The sequence below is a fragment of the Malus domestica genome, chromosome 01 (genome assembly GCF_042453785.1).
Source record: "Malus domestica chromosome 01, GDT2T_hap1".
Lineage (NCBI taxonomy): Eukaryota > Viridiplantae > Streptophyta > Magnoliopsida > Rosales > Rosaceae > Malus > Malus domestica.
The window spans coordinates 12,989,034-13,007,003 of NC_091661.1; positions in this window are offsets into that span (position 1 = coordinate 12,989,034).

Below are 17,970 nucleotides of genomic sequence, written 5' to 3' on the forward strand. Positions count from 1 at the left end.
TGAGAAGAAGGAGGAAACAACAGCACAAGGAGGATCCCACGGCACAAGTGGGTGGAGAAGAGCAAGGTATAGCCATGGACAACCGTACGCTCAAGGAGCTTGCCGCCTCGGGTTTGGATAATGCCGCACCATTGTGTATCCAATATCCCATGGCTGCTCAAGGTAAAACCGAAGAGTTCGAGTTAAAGTCAAGTTTGCTCCACCACATTCCAAAGTTCCATGGGCTGTCCATGGAGGATCCGAACAAACATTTGAAAGAATTTGAAGTGGTGTGCTCAAGTATGACTCCGGTTACCGTTGACGGAAGTATTTTAAAGATGAAGGCTTTTCCATTCTCTTTAATGGACAAAGCCAAGGATTGGTTATACGAGTTGGCTCCCGGTACAGTTACATCTTGGGAGAGTATGAAGAGGGCGTTTCTGGAGAAGTTTTTCCCAACTTCTCGCATCATTCTTCTTCGTAAAAAAATAAGTGGAATTCAACAAGATGAAGGTGAGTCTTTTCCTACATATTATGAACGATTTAACTCACTTGTTGCTTCTTGTCCACAGCATCAAATGAAGGAGGAATTGCTTTTGCAATACTTCTACGAAGGGCTCATACCACTAGAACGTCAAATGCTCGATGCCTCGGCGGGTGGAGCATTGGTAGACAAAACGCCCATGGCTGCAAAAATCTTGATTGCTAATCGAGCATTGAACGCTCAACAATACGAGGGTGTAGGCCAAAGAGGACCCCCATGGCAACAAGTGCATGAGGTAAGTTCCACTTCCAATATTGAATCTCAGTTAGCTAATCTTACTTTTCTTGTTTCACAGATGGCCGAGGGAATGAAGATTCAAGGACCCATGGTGTGTGGCGTATGTTCTATCCAAGGACATGCATCCGAAAAGTGTCCTCAACTCATTGAGAATGGTGGATGGGAGAGCGCTAATGCCATTGGGTTTCAAAGCCAAAATCAGCCAAGACATGATCCATATTCCAACACGTATAATCCGGGGTGGAGAGACCATCCAAACTTCAAATGGAGAGAGCCACAACAAGCCCAACCACAAGGAGGCTTTGGGCAACAACCCCCGGGCTTCTACAACAAACCATACGCACCCCCTCAAGTCCAACCACAATCTGCCCCAAATAATTCAGGTAATGCTTTGGATAATGATACACTTGTTAAGTTACTAACCACTTTGACTAATGGGCAGGAAAATCAAAACAAAAGAGTGGACCAACTAGAGAAACAAATGGGGCAGATTGCCGAGGTTGTTGGGCAGATTAGAGACCAAGGAAGGCTTCCTAGTTCTACCATTCCAAACCCGAAGGGAGGCTTTGAAAGTGCAAAGGCCATACTCTTGAGAAGTGGAAAAGAGATTGGGGCACGTTCTTCATCAAAAACAGGTCACAAAGAGGATGAAAAACTTCAATTTGAGGAGGAGGAAGCATGCCCACCCACGGCAAAGGTGGACACACCTATGCCGCAAGCCCCCATGGCTCCAAATCTGTCCAATTCATCCAATAAAGGTAAGAATGTGTCAAATTCGGTTTCTACTAATGTTGTGCCTACGAATGCTCCTTTTCCTAGCAGGTTTGTGCAAACAAAGAAGGAAGAAGCTGAAAAGGACATCCTTGAGACACTTAGGAAAGTTCAAGTCAACATACCCTTGTTGGATGCCATTAAGCAAGTCCCGAGATACGCTAAATTTTTAAAGGAGCTATGCACCACTAGGAAGAGGATTTCAACCAAGGAGGTTGTGAAGGTAGGTGAAAATGTCTCCGCCATCTTGTAACGTAAACTACCCCCCAAATGCAAAGATCCGGGTAGCTTTACAATTCTGTGCGTCATTGGTAACACTCGTTTCAAATCTACTATGCTAGATTTAGAAGCCTCTATAAATGTTATGCCATACTCCATTTATGTATCTATGAACTTAGGTGAGTTGAAACATGATGGTGTAATCATACAATTGGCCGATAGATCTAACGCTTATCCAAAGGGGGTGTTGGAAGACGTTTTGGTGCAGGTTGATCATTTAGTCTTCCCAGCAGATTTTTATGTGCTCGAAATGGATGAATCGGATCATGCTTCTTCATTGCCCATCCTCCTTGGAAGGCCATTCATGAAGACGGCCCGAACGAAGATTGACGTGTATAGTGGAACGTTGTCCATGGAATTTGATGGGGAAGTTGTTAATTTTAATCTTTCTGATTCCATTAAGTACCCTAGTGAGGACCATTCATGTTTCTCTATTGATATAATTGACTCTTTGGCGCAGGGATATCTTGAAGATTTGAATGACGATGTGCTTGAAAAAGTCATTACACAAGGAATGGAACTCACAACCAAGGGGGCAGATTCTAGTGTAACCCACGGCATACATGGACTAGGCCATGTCGTGCCTCCTAGTGATGAAATTTTTTAGTTGGTTGCTGCCCTTGAGTCACTACCTAAGCATGGTGGTAAGTCTCCTAACTTTAATTCCATTCCAATTTCTACTAACAAGTTGCTTCCATCCATCGTTCAGGCACCCATACTTGATCTCAAACCCCTACCAAGTCATTTGAAGTACATCTTTTTGGGGGAAAATGAGACACTACCTGCCATCATCTCCTCATCCCTCACGGCACAAGAGGAGGAGAAGCTAGTGCGTGTGTTGAAGGAATTCAAATCTGCCCTAGGATGGACATTGGCCGATATTAAAGGTATAAGCCCTACGACTTGTATGCATCACATATTTCTTGAGGAGGGGGCCAAACCAACTAGAGAGGCTCAACGCCGTCTTAACCCTCCGATGATGGAAGTTGTGAAAAAGGAGATAATCAAACTTCTAGATTGTGGGGTGATTTATCCCATCTCCGATAGCCGTTGGGTTTCACCTATCCAATGTGTGCCCAAGAAATCTGGAGTGACGGTTGTCGAGAATAAGGAGAATGAGCTTGTGCCCACCCGAATTCAAACCGGTTGGCGAGTGTGCATTGATTATAGGAAGCTAAATGAAACCACAAGGAAAGATCACTTCCCATTGCCGTTCCTAGATCAAATGCTAGAAAGGTTAGCAGGTCATTCCTTTTATTGCTTTCTTGATGGATACTCCGGTTATAATCAAATTGTTATTGCCCCGGATGATCAAGAAAATACCACTTTTACTTGTCCCTTTGGAACGTTTGCATATCGACGCATGCCATTCGGTTTGTGCAATGCTCCTGCCACGTTTCAAAGGTGTATGGTTAGCATCTTTTCTGATTATGTTGAGAGAATTATTGAGATATTCATGGATGATTTTAGTGTATTTGGTAATTCATTTGATAATTGCTTGGATAATCTCACTTTAATCTTGAAACGTTGTGTTGAAACAAACCTTGTGTTAAATTGGGAGAAATGCCATTTTATGGTTAAACAAGGTATTGTTTTGGGTCATATTATCTCTGAACGTGGAATTGAAGTTGATAAGTCTAAAATAGATCTTGTACGCTACTTACCCTCTCCCACTTCGGTGAGAGAGGTTCGTTCTTTCCTTGGTCATGCAGGATTCTACCGACGATTTATCAAGGACTTTTCCAAGATTGCACAACCCCTATGCCGTCTCCTACAAAAGGAAGTGCCTTTCGAGTTCAACGAGGCGTGCGAGCAAGCATTCAAGCATCTCAAGGACCTCCTCACCACGGCACCCATCATAACTCCCCCGGATTGGTCCATTCCCTTTGAATTGATGTGTGATGCATCGGATTATGCACTTGGCGCTATTTTGGGTCAAAGAAAAAATAAACAGCCACATGTTATTTATTATGCTTCACGCACTTTGAATGATGCTCAGTTGAATTATTCTACAACCGAAAAAGAACTCTTGGCGGTTGTATTTGCTTTAGATAAATTTAGATCATATCTAATTGGTACTAAAGTTATTGTTTTCACTGACCATGCAGCCTTGAAGTACTTGTTCACCAAGAAAGAAGCTAAACCTAGACTCATTCGTTGGATGCTTCTACTTCAAGAGTTTGACATCGAAATCAAGGACAAGAAGGGGAGTGATAATGTTTTTGCCGACCACCTAAGCAGGTTGGTGCGTGAAGAAGAGGATCTTCCCATCTCCGAAACATTTCCGGATGAACAACTCTTGTCCGTTCAGGTAAGTGCTCCTTGGTACGCAGATTTGGTGAATTATTTGGTGACTAAACAAGTTCCTAGCACCCTAAACAAATTCCAACGTGATAAACTTAAAAAGGATGCTAGATTTTATGTTTGGGATGACCCATACTTGTGGAAATATTGTTCAGATCAGGTTATAAGAAGATGTGTGCATGAATCAGATTTTCACTCAATTTTAAGTTTTTGTCACACATATGCATGTGGGGGTCACTTTGGCACCCAAAGGACAGCTTTTAAGGTTCTTGAATGTGGTTTTTATTGGCCTACTTTGTTTAAAGATGCTAGAACCTTTTGTTTAACATGTGATCGATGCCAAAGGACAGGTAATATTGGCCAAAAAGATCAAATGCCGCAGGTACCCATCTTTGTTGTTGAAATCTTTGATGTTTGGGGTATCGATTTTATGGGTCCTTTTCCTTCATCTTTTGGTTTCACTTACATATTACTTGCCGTTGATTATGTTTCCAAGTGGGTGGAAGCGAAAGCCACTCGAACTAACGATTCTAAAGTTGTGGCAGATTTTGTGAAAACTAATATCTTTTCTAGGTTTGGGATGCCTAGGGTGCTAATCAGTGATGGCGGGTCTCATTTTTACAACCGTACCATTGAGGCATTACTCAAGAAGTACCATGTGACGCATAAGGTCTCCACACCTTACCACCCCCAAACCAATGGCCAAGCCGAGGTGTCGAATCGTGAGATCAAACAGATTTTGGAGAAGACCGTTGGGCCAAATAGAAAAGATTGGAGCTTACGGTTGGATGATGCATTATGGGCGTATCGAACGGCTTACAAAACTCCTATTGGTATGTCTCCTTTTCGGCTTGTGTATGGCAAGCCATGTCATCTTCCCGTGGAATTAGAACATAGAGCACATTGGGCCATCAAGACCTTCAATTTGAATGTGGACCAAGCCGGAATTCATCGAAAGCTTCAATTGAGTGAACTTGATGAGATAAGGCATGAAGCTTATGAGAATGCTAGAATTTACAAAGAGAAGACCACGGCATTCCATGATAAGATGCTTCGAGGCAAGACTTTCGAAATTGGGCAGAAAGTGTTGTTGTTCAACTCCCACCTTCGTCTATTCCCTGGTAAGTTACGTTCCAAGTGGGTTGGCCCGTTTGTTGTTACTAATCTTTTTGTGCATGGTGCAGTCCAAATTAAGAGCTTGAGAACCGGGCAAGAATTCAAGGTGAATGGACATCGCTTGAAGCCATACTACGAGCACTTTGTGGAGCATGTTGTGAAGGAGATCCCACTGCATGCCGAGGGTTCCAAGGAGAAGTGAAGGTGTTCATCGTCCGGCTGGAAGACGTTAAAGCAAGCACTTTACGGGAGGCAACCCATTTATTCTGCTTGATTGTCAATTTTATTACTTGTTTAATTATTTTTGGTTGTGACTTTCTATTTTGAAACATTAACAAATATGCAAAGGATTTTAACATTAAACTTCATGGAAATGAACAGGAAACTGGGAAATAAAGAAACATAGCATAATACAAGAGGGAGCCTTCACAAAGGCTGCTTGGGAGAGGTCGCAGTAGTCGGCGGAGTTGCAGTAGTCGGCGGAGTCTCAGCAGTCGGTGGGGCCACGGAAGGAGGAGGTATCGGAGGTTGATCAGTTGGAGCTTCACTACTCGGTGCCGCCCCAGAAGACGAAGGCAGATGCTGTTGGAACAAACCCACAAACCTCCGGTGATCAAGTAAAATCTGACCATCAGTTTCCTGCAGCTGGTCAATTTTCCTCTTCTTGTTTGTGGCATAATTGTGTGCAAGCTTGTGCAATTGTTTATTTTCATGCTTGAGTCCTCTAATCTCCTCTTTGAGACTCTGTATTTCAGCCGCCAACGATTCAACGTGACGGGTTCGAGCAAATAGGCGTTGGGCCATGTTGGACACAGAACCCGCACACTGCACGCTAAGAGCCAGAGACTCCTTAACCGCCAATTCATCAGACCGTCTAGCGAGCAATCTGTTATCTCTGGGGGTGACAAGGTTCCGGGCCACCACCGCAGCGGTCATGTCATTTTTCATCATCGAATCCCCAACGGTGAGAGGACCAGTAGGGGATATGAAGGACGGACGCCATATGTTGTCTGGAGAAGGAGGGGCTGCTCCTTCACCAAGGTTCAAGTCAAAACGACGGTCGAAAGGGCCAGACATTTTTCAGAGGTGTTAAAGAAAGAGGAGATCGGACAAGTCAAGATCGTAAAAGTGCAAAACGGGAGTTTTTACAGACAGAATTTCAAGAGTGCTTTGAACGTCCTGCATACCTCTATAAAAATCAGCACGCGATGGGATTTCAGAGATTGAAGAGGTGAGCTCAGAAATCGAAGAAGCCATTCAGAGATCGAAGAGGCGCCAGCTTTCTCAAAAGTTGGGCTTGCTCACAAACCACCAATTCCAGATACCGAAGAGTGTCAACTGTCTCAGCCTCGTCAGCACCCATCACACGCAACTCAGCTTTGCGAAAATCACGGGCAGTCTGTCAAAGCACCGATTCCAACCATCTGTCTCTCTCAGCCTCGTCAGTACTTGTCACATGCAATCTCTGCCCTCAACGAAGCTCAGAACTCGAAGCGTAAATTCTGGATATTAAAGAGGCCTCTGCTTTATCGAGACGTGTCAGCATCTGTCAATTTGCACATCTGCGTTGCGTAAATCACGCGCAATCTGTCGAAAATTTTTGGAGAAGCGGAATGCACGTAAAAACTACTGTTAAATTATCCCAGGCTTGCCGACACGAGTAATGGAACAATGCCTTCCCAGCCATTAAGAAAATTCTATAAATGTTGAACTTCAAAGTAAAGCAGTCTCACCCAACTTTCAGCCTCACTTAACCCTTCATCCTCTCTGAAATGGCTTTCCAACAAACCCTCTCGAGTCACTCTGTATTTTTCATCCCCTGGGATACCCCTCCAAACAACCCATCCAGAGCACAAGTATTTCATATCATAAGGGTTGAGAGCAAGAGTATCTCATATCATGCTTTCTCCCTGTCCTTTCTCCAGCCAGCTCTTGCTCTCGAGTACTCATCATCTTATGCTTTCGCTTTGTCTCTCACTTATAAGGGAAGTGAAGATGATACCTCGAAGCATGTGGAGACAACGTGCTAATTCATCCTCAACTAAGGACAAGGAGAAAGAGAGCAAGAGGTGGGCACTTGGAAAGATTGAAGAAAGAAACAGACCAACACCTTTACCTCGTGCCTGCCCGCCGTGCAGAAGAAACAAGCAGAGAAGAATGCAGACTGCACTCTGATATTCCCCGCTCAGAATTCCAAACCAGTTCAAGATCAAAGCTGTGGAAAGTCACCAAGATCATCTATCTCAAAAACCAGATTTGCGTTCTTAACCTCTACTCTGTCTAATTTTTTTTGTTTACTTTGCTATATTTGTTCTGTTATTCGTTGCTTGTTTTTGTGTGAGTATATGCTTGAAACATTGAGGACAATGTTTGATTTAAGTGTGGGGGGGTAACTAGTGTTTTGCATAAAATTCGTAGAAAATTATCACCCATTATTTCTAGTGTTGTTCCTTGCTGTTTTAAGTATTTTTAAGCTGTTTTGGAGTGTTTCAGTGTGTTTTGACATAAAAATCCGAAAATTCATAAAAATTTGAAAAATTGTTTTGAAAATCCCAAAAAGAGTTGTTTTTGTGTGCTTATTTGTGTCTTAGGGTACCTTCCAACACAATGATGAGGATTCGGTTTGTAATTGCATGACTGTTAAAGAGAGTTATAAACATGGATGAAAGTTTGATTTACTCTTTATTTATGCTTGGTTGTGGTTATAACTTATGAAATCACATGTAATCATAAAAGAAAAAAAAAATTAGTTTTTGTAACATGCTTGAAGGAAGGAACTCAAACTAACGCTACAACCTTGTGAGACTTGAGCCTAAATGTTTATTTGGAGAGTTAAAATCTGTGCATTATTGTTTTCTAAAGTCGTTGCATGATCTCATTATTCTTTGCTTGGTTATTACTTAGAAGGCGTTTCATCATTTAGTTCCAAATGCTAGAACTCATGCCTATTTCATTCAAAGCATGCTATTGATTTGCATAACACATATTCAAGATGAAGTTGTGTAGTTACCACCACCAAAGCCAAACTTCCATGTATCCCATATCGTTATATGTTTAAGTTAACCCCATTGAGCCTTGATAGCCTACATTCTTTGTTAAACCACATTATCCTTACCTAGCCTAGTTTAGGACCATCCATACCCTTGTTCTTGAAGCATAGTAAAGCATGATTCAAATTGAATTTCTTTTGATTAATGTACGGCAGAAAACAAGTGTGGGGGAAGTGTGAGTTATTATGCTTGTTGAAAAGAAAAGAAGAGTTGAGAAAAAAAAAAGAGTTTTAAAGTGTTGCTTGTTGAAGAAAGGGTCCAAAACATAGAATTCGGCCCTAAATATTGCTTGAATTTTCCCTTCGTGTCTAAAAGCTGATTTCTGCAATCTAAGTGAATTCTAAGTTTCAATTTCATTACTTTGCTTGCTATTGCTTTAAGAACGATTGTTATCCTTATCCTTCATTTGTTAGCCATCACCCCAAGCCCCGTTACAACCCTTAACTTCATCTTGAGTGTCATGCGGTTCAATATGTGGAGTTTGAAATTGATATGAGCATATGGTGTCACTGGTTCTCACATCTAAGTAGTAGCATTCCATTCATGAGATCATATCTAAACATGCTCCAGAAATCGCTTTCTTTGTAATACATATATGTGAGCGTTCGTTTTCATGTTTACATCAATCTTCTCACATATGACTAGTATAGTGTGTGTAGTTAGAAAATCTGAGTGAAAATTGAGTGCATACTTTGTAAGGACTTGAGTAAATTCTCTAAGGCATGTTACTACATCAAAAACATTGTTTTAATCGATTAATTGCGAACAAGTAAGTGGTGACTATGATTAAGTATGTGCTTAAGTGTGAAGACAACTAAAATCTGTGGGGATGACAATTTTTAACATGACATGTGCATTGGAAATCCCTGAGGCAAACGTTGGAAGGCTTAGGTTGGATTTTGTTCATTTTGTTGGTTTGGTTTTGTTTAGTTATTTTGTTTTGCTCGAGGACTAGCAAAAGCTAAGTGTGGGGGAATTTGATAGGAGCATATTTATGTGACTTAGTTGGCTTGTTCTTGTGCATTTATGTCGTGTCTCTTTAGTTATTTTAGTGTTTAAAGTCATTTTCGTGTGTTTTCAGATTTTAACGACAAAGTAGGCAAGAAGATGCATTTTGGATCATTTTGGAGCAAAATGGAGCTTGGAATGCATGCCACATATTTGGAACCAAGGTTTGGACGAAATTGAAGAATTAAAGAGGCTAAGAATGTGATGAATTAATGTACAAAGGATCAAGAATTCAGCCACAAAAGAACACCCACTCCTTGCCGTGTAACCACATAGCATTCCCTTTGGATTCCCATGCATGCTTAATCATCCTTGTCCCCTAAAATATTTCTGATTTCATGCCTCAATTCACTCAATTATCACACTCAATTGCTGCATACCTCTTGTTCCCTTCACCCATCAGATTTCACACAACTTTCACAACCATTCCATGCACCAATTGATGCTCCATCATCCACATTTGGGATCCAATGCTGTGTGCAACACATGTTGCTGCACCTTTGACTAATTTCTGAAACATTTCACCTCCCCTTTTCATTTCCATGCAATGAACACAATCATTCATGCTCCCTAGCTGAAATACCACTCCATTTTACCCTTCATACTTTGCATCATTGCTCCATTTTCATCCTTGGACCATTGCACACCACAAATTCACCCTCCTTGCTGTGCATTTTCCCCACTGCCCAATCTGATTCTCTAGGGTTTTTGGGGCCTATATATACATGTTTACACCCCTTGGCAAAGGGTTCACACTCTCATATTCACCATTCATCACAGAAATTCGTCCATACTCACCCTAGGCAGCAAAACACCCCAAAAACACCATTCTAGTGCCCAGAAAATATCACAGCCACTCCACCTTCTTCCACCCTCTTTGCCGAAGTTCCCCACCACCCTTCCACCATCAAACACTCCTCTACACTCACCATAAACCTTTCTGCACCATAGAACTACCCAAAACCTGTCCACAAACCAATCTGCCACAAGCAAGGGAAATGAGGAATCTTGGAGGCACTTGCTGCCAAGTTGGAGCATTCTAGGTGTTTTCGTTCTTTGGATTTTAATGTCTAATTCATGTAATCTTTGTTTTGCTTTAAGTATGATTGGCTAATTTCGTTTTGGCTAAGGGTGGATTCAAAACCATGATTATATATGTGAAATAAGTTGATTACTTTCAATTATCGTTGTATAAGTCGTGAATACAATTTGCTTAACCGTTTGATTTAGAACTTATTCTTGTATGTTGGTTGAGAGTACACGCTTAATTTGCATACTTGAATTTGATGCTAGGATATAAGTTTGTTTCACCTAATCGTTATGAATTTATATTCGTAAGTAGTGAAGGTCGCTAGTCACGATCGTGTTAAGTAGATTCCTGGCAAGAGTATCATGCTTTTCATAGTTACGAATGCCTTGTCGATGCTTATGATTTCCAAAGAACGTAATGATTCTAACTTGTGTCTTTATCACGCTGTTCATATAAAGAACTTGTTGGGAATAATTTGTTTGCGATGCATATTCATCCAATTCAATGATTCTAGAGAAATCTAAAGGTTAATTTAAGCGGACCTAATTAACTTGGAGTGTCGAGATTCATAATTTATTAAATTGATAACTGAAAATTGATTTAGGTTGCATATATTTCATGTGTGGAGAAGAACCCCTTAGCCATTCCATCATCCATTGATTATTCATAACTTTGTGTTACAATCTGTTTCTATTACAATCTGTTTTCCTTGCAATCTGTCTATTTAGTTCATTTTCGTCCAAATCAATTCCCCATTTATTTTGAAGTCCTAGATTAGTTAGAAAGTGTGTGGGTTTATGTTTTTAAGTGTTTTGGTACAAGTTAAAACCCAAATTCGTCCAAATTGGTGCTTTGTGTTCAAAACTGCCCAGAAAGTGTTTTTAAGGCAGTTTTGAGTCTTTTAGTTGCTGTTTTGAGTTATTGGTTTATTTTAGTATTTTAAACGTGAGTTTTGCATTCTTTGAGTCTAATCTAGTGTTTTAAACTTTGTTTTTACATTTCTAAGTCAGTTTTCAAGTGTTTAGCAATCCCTCCTAATCCCCGGTTTAGAACGATCCCTACTTACATACTTTGCTACAATTGATAAAAAGAGGGTTTAATTTTGTGTGTTAACTTATTTTTCACAGCAAAGAACAGCTTAGACCAGTAAGTCATGACTAGGGGCAGCCGAGAGCTCTGCTACCCCAACAAAGGCAAATTAAGAAAGAAGTATAGAGACTCTTAACCAAGCGATTACGTAATTTCCAACACAATGAGGTCACCGATGAAGCACTACGACGGAACATGACCAACATAAGCAAGTCACCCTTCACAGACGAGATCGAGCAAGCAGAGTCTCCACGCGAGTTCAATATGCCACATTTCACAGCTTTCAAAGGGGATGAAGACCCGGAGAGACACTTAAAGCACTACCGAAGTGCAATGATCCTTTATCGAAACAACAATGACCTCAGGTTTAAGATACTCGCCACCACTCTACAAGGCGAGGCGCAGGATTAGCTCTACACCCTGCCGCCACAATCCATCCGAAATTTTTACGAACTTTCTTTGGTTTTCACCAAAGAATATTTATCTTATCGCTCGATCAACAAGAAGTCCGACCATTTGTTTGACATCAAGAAGAACCCAAAGGGGTCACTTCGTGACTATGTGAGGAGATTCAAAGTAGAGAAGATAAGGATAGTCGGAGGCAACGACTTGATAACTAGAGCAGCCTTCCAAAAAGGCCTTCCAGCAGACCACCCGCTATTCAAAAAAGTAATCATGAAAGAAGATCTAACTCTGGCAGACTCTTTTGCTTTAGCAGAGAAGCATGCACTTTGGGATAAGGCTCGCCAATGCACATTTAAGGACTCAAAGAAGTACCCGACATTACCTCCGCAGAAGCAGTGGAGGACTTGTTCGCATGTTTGACAGTATCTAAAGTAGCAATAAGCTCTACCATCATGCGAGAAGAGTTGAGGGCCCGACTACCTGTATTCTATAGTTCAAAAGCTCTTCTCGATGCTATTAAAAATTCAAAAGCTAACTTTGGCGATAGTTGTTGTAACCCAAAAGCTTAAGTTTTACCTTCAAACGCACGCAATCATCATCATGATGCATTATTCCGTCGAATCCAAACCCGCGACGATAAAGGCGTAAACCCTGGCAGATGCATAGTTTTCTGACGAACATAACAACTCTGCCCAAAAGACACGCCAAGGGCAGACGAACACACTTAGAAGCAAGTTTTGTCCTCATTACCACAGAAGATTCTACGTAAGAGCAACATGTAATGGTAGTCGAGCACTACCTTCTCTTACACGTTACACGGCCCTAGCCGACCCTTGCTCCATTATTCAGCTCTAGAATGGTGTAATACCGGAGGTTGAGCATCTCCTGCTACATGTAACATGGCCCCAGCTCCATGGCTTCCTACCGCGCCTTCAAGCCTAGCCTTGACAATGCAATAGAGCGGCCCAACGACGCCCTGAAGGCAACCAAAAGGAGATGGCCACAAGCTTAAATCTGGCAGAGGAGAAGTGCGAGTAGACTATCACCCGCATCGCAACTTACCAGCAGCAGTTCCTCTCCAGCCACAACAAAAGGGCCAAGATCCGGTAGTTCCAGCCCAGAGATCTAGTCCTAAGAAGAGCCTTCATCACTGCCAGTAGAGAACGCTCCAAAAAGATGAATCTCATCCGGGAAGGTCTGTATAAGATTAGCAGAGTAGGCAGCAAGAGTAATTACATATCGAAAAAAAGATCGAAAAGCAGTAGAGCGCCTACAATTTGAAGAGGTACCATGTGTGACCTCCTACTACATCAAAGCCCGAAGACTCAAGAAGCTCAATGGCCACCACCACACAAGCTAAGGACTATCCAGTTATTATACAGTTCCTACCTTACAACTAAGTTCTCGTTCGTTTCACTCGTTTTTCAATGAGGAATTTAGAAGTAATCACAGCTTGGCTCGGCTGCATACTTACAACAACTAATCACTTCTGCACTTCAAAAGAAGACTGCGCCCTTCTTAGGGACTCATCACAGGAATTACGCCCCCCGAAGGACTAACTATGCTCTCCAGTGCGAGAGGGTAAACTAATTGCTCTCTAATGCGATAGGGTAAACCAATTCCCCGACACCCATATGGGTCAACTCTCCAAAACGGGAGCAGAAACTTTACATTACGAATATCCAGACGTGGATGAGCCTGGCTGCCCTAGTATAACTAGATGCATGATGGCTTGCGCCGGGATTCCTAGAAGTAGCCACAATGGTATTTTTCAAGGCTTAGCTAACTGAAGGATTTTGGGTCTCTTGGCCTAATCCATGGGGAACTGGGCCCTAGAGACGGAGGGGCACATTACGCAGTACATCCGATGGACGGCTACCCTAGAATCCTAAAGCTGCTACATAGTGCACTAAGGTAGCCTATGGTTTCTGGAAGACTGCTTAAGGCTTGCCCTTTGAGCAGTAAAGCAGCGCTAGACTTATACAACCGCACATCCTTGTGAAAAGTTTAAACAAGGTAGCGCGCTTATATGAAGCTTTATCCACTGTCGACATGCTACGTAGTTGATAAGCTTCACCTCTGCCAAGCACAGAACAACCTACACCAAGTCCTAAAGTGTTGTGATACTTGCTATGCAACCTACGGAATTGGAAAAAGCACAACGTTAATAGCCTAGTGGTTATGCAGACTTGTTGCTTCTGTATGTAAGGCATCTAGCTGCCAACCCTATGGCTAACAACTTTGCAAAGTTCTACACCAACACCTACGGCTGCATAGGCTACGCGAGCTTGTCTGCTTACAAAAAAGTAGAATGTCTGCCATTGGTCTATCAAGACTAAAGGTTAGGGCAAGAACAAAAGAAGCGAAGATGAAGAAAAGTGAAGGAAACAAGTTTATAAACAATTAGCAAAGGCCGAAGAAGTTCAAGCAAAACAAGAGCTACCAGGAAAAACAAAGAAAATCCTAAAAGCTACCTAGAAGACTACAGCAGCTTGGACATCCCACGACTACTCGGTCACCACACCTTTAGCAACCGCGCGTTTTTAGCAGCAGCATCATCCAGCACTTCACCTCCGGCTACCCCAGCCCAGGCACCAGTTTCTCCAACTACTTCACCAATGGAAGCCTCAAAAGTAAAAGCAAGCAAGTCTTTTGGAGAAATAGAAAAGGTCTTGAAACCGCGAGCTCATCCTTCTCACCCTTCAGCTGCTCATTCTCCTTAAGCAGACCAACATGGACCGCTGCAGCTCATCCACTTCCTTCTTCAGACTTTCGTTGATCTTCAGTACACCTTGAAGTTCCAACACTTGGGGTTCAAGCCTATCGACGATTCTCTTAAAGTGGATCACTTAATTATAAGCAGCAATCAACTTTTCATCCTTTGCATAAGCAGCAAAACGAAGCTCAGAAACTGCAAACCCAAGATCTTGAATCTAAGCTGTGGAGAAGTGAAGGCAGAAATATTAGACCTTTTCAAAGCAACGAGCTCAAAATCCAACCTCTTGATCTTCTCAGCCAAGGAATAAGCTTCAGCTGCCTTATTCTTCGCCACCTCCTTAGCAGCCTTGCTATATCTACATCATAGCAAGCAGAGCAGTCTTTCTATATTGGGTCATATGCTTCGCAAAGGAACTTGGGCAAACAAACTTTTCTAACGCCATCAACAAATTTGGTACAAACGTCTATGTCTTCAAGCAGATCTGGTTTCAAGAGCACACAAGTCTCAGCAGCCTCTCTAGAAGCAGGCTTAGTGGATTTCTCATAGCTATCCATGTGAGCAATCTTCTCATTCTCAGCAGGCGAATCAGTCTTAGCAGCAGAGTGAGTAGGCCTTAGCGCCACTTTAGCAGCAGAGTCCACCTTATCGTTCTTTATAATGGCAAGCCTCTCCAAGTGAGAATCGAACTTAGCTCCCTACGGACGTCTTAGCACAAACTTCGACATTTGGGGCATGACAATACCTCTACACTGAGCAATACTATCATCAATCGAATTAGCCATTCTCGACATAGCAGGCGTCACAGGCTCAGATATAGTATCCTTATCTCTCTTTCCATTGGAATAAGTCATGCCAATCACATACCTCTCGGTAGCAGGCGGACCCTCATGAGCAGCGGAAGAAGTCTTCAGTTTTTCTTAACCGACATCTCTTGAGCAAGCGAGGAAGATCTCTTCTTTCCACCTTCATTCATAGTAAGCTCCACGACAGTGATCAGACGAGCCAATGCATCCACCTTGATCTTCTTTATCTCCTATTTTGGGAGCAGCCCATCTTTCTCCAGGCAAAGAGAACTAAGCAACCAACAACATTCATGGTACTCAGCAGGGGAGCTCAACCCAGCATTCTAGCAAGCAGGAGGCCAGCATGCCCAGCATTCCAATAGCCCATGAGGCCTGCAACCTCCTCATTTCTCTCAATCGCCGGCCTGGCTCGTGTCAGATACAAGAGCCTAAAGGAAATAAGATTTGCAACTCGCCTAACACTGCACCCCAGGGCCATAATCTGTGGCCTCAGCCGCACAAGCTGCCCATGGCTCTAGCCAAGTTGAGCATCCTAAAGCAGTGGTCCCTGCCACAACACCTCATCGGCCCATGTCAAGCCGACTCTTAGCCCTTGCTAGCCGACGTGCCACACATCCCGACAGTTGCCCCACGACAGCACTATCCAAGAGGAAGATAAGAAAAATTAAATTTTTCTTACATCAGGTACAGCACAGAGAAAATGAAGAAAACAACGAAAGACGGTCCTTTGCATGGGCAAGATTTAGAAGATTACTAGAAGAGGGGGAACAAATATCCTCTAAGCTCTCTCTCTCTTGTTGGGTAAAATAAATCGCTCTCCACAGTTGATGTAATAACCCACTTAAGGTGTACTTAAATAGGCTTCGAGAGAAATTTATTTCCCTTTCCTAGAATGATCTAATTTCCTATTAAAGAGAGAATCTACATCAAAATAGGAAGCAATCCTAAGTTTCCTAAAAGCAAGGAAATCTTTACACCTGCTGCCCTTTCCTGCAAGTAGCCCAACAGGTGTGGGGGCATTTGTGGAACCAAAAAGAATTACAAGGCGACACGTGGATTTTTGGGTAAAAGATGACAAAAATACCCTTGAAGCATATCGAGATTCCTACGTGCTAGCGGCAAACAATCATCCTCAACCAAGTCAAAAATGCTCCAAAAAAGGTAACCAATTCCAATTTATCTCATCCGTCCTCATTATAGGTAATTACTTCATAACCTATCAATTATCCCATAAAAATAGAGATTAATTGGCTAATTAATGAATTAATTCCTAATTAATTCATTAATCACCAAATTAATCACCCATTATACCCCAATAAATCACCCCAAAATCACACCAAGGGCCGTCCATTCCCATCCAAAAAGAGCCTATCATATTCTCTACCTTTTCCACCATTTTCCCTTTTTAATTACACTAATTAGCTAGCCAATTAAACCCATAACCATCAAAACATTCCTTTATGTTTAAATTAGCCAATTAATCATAATAAATTGGCTAATTAAACCTAAACTAAACCAAAAAACCCTAGTGATGGCCGGCCACTTCCTATCCCTATAAAAGTGATCCCATTCTCACCAAAAAGTCATTCCAACACTTTGGCAAAAATCCCAAAATTCTCTAAACACTCTTTCTTTCTAAATTCTAACTTTGGCATCGGAGGTTCTTCGGCCAAAGCCCCCCTCCTTTCATTGTGGGCTCGCGAGGCTCTTGGCCTTAACCTAAGGTGTTAATTGTTTAGTAGGTGTAAAATTGTCCAAGATCAAGGAGGAAGAAATTTGCATCCACAGTAAGCATCACACCAATCAGCGAAGGTGCTGGTACAGTGGATTTCTAGAGTGTTCCGCCAAAGGCGGAATTTTATACATCGCTCTTGGAACTCTTTCTCGTCTTCTTCACAATCCCTCTTCGAGGAGCCAGAGAGGCGTTCTCGGCTCAAAAGAGAAAGAGAAGTGAGGAATGGTAAATGACAGTCTTGAAGGAAGCCTAGTTGACGAGCTAGGAAGTTGGGATGATAAACTTCCCAGCTAGCCCGTCGAGTGTCGCAACCAAAAAGAAGGTCGCAAACTATGGTGAATGACCCCTAGGACCGTTGAATGTCGACCTTATCTACTTCCTCCCAAGCCGAGGTTAGGAGTGTGATGGAAGATGGGTATTTCTGGTGGCGATAGATCAGAAATTCGTCATCTGACAGATCTTCGAGGCCGAAGAAATACTTGAAGATTCATTCAACCGAGTGAGCTGAAAAGGGGCGCAAGGTTAGTTGGAGACCCATTGCTTTGGGAGAATTGAAGCTTGGGATTTCTTGCCTTATTGTTGGAAAATAGACATGCAGCTAGAGTTGGAAGACCCAGAGTGGGCAGTTTTGGTGCGGGTCGATTTTTCCAACAGAAGCCTTGACCAAGCACCGGTCGAGGTTTACAAGGATGGTCGGGCTAAAGGCTAGGACATGACCATTGGCTAGAGCTTCGGCCACTGGCATGTTTTTGGCCAGGCACTCGTTTGACTTGGTACAAAAGAACTTATTGTACCAGTAAAACAAAAAAGCTTCATGCTTTCTTTTCTTAAGAGCTTCTCTCTCTGAGCCAGCAAAGTGGGTGATCGGAGTGCTATAGTTGAAGAAATTCTTGTGCAATTT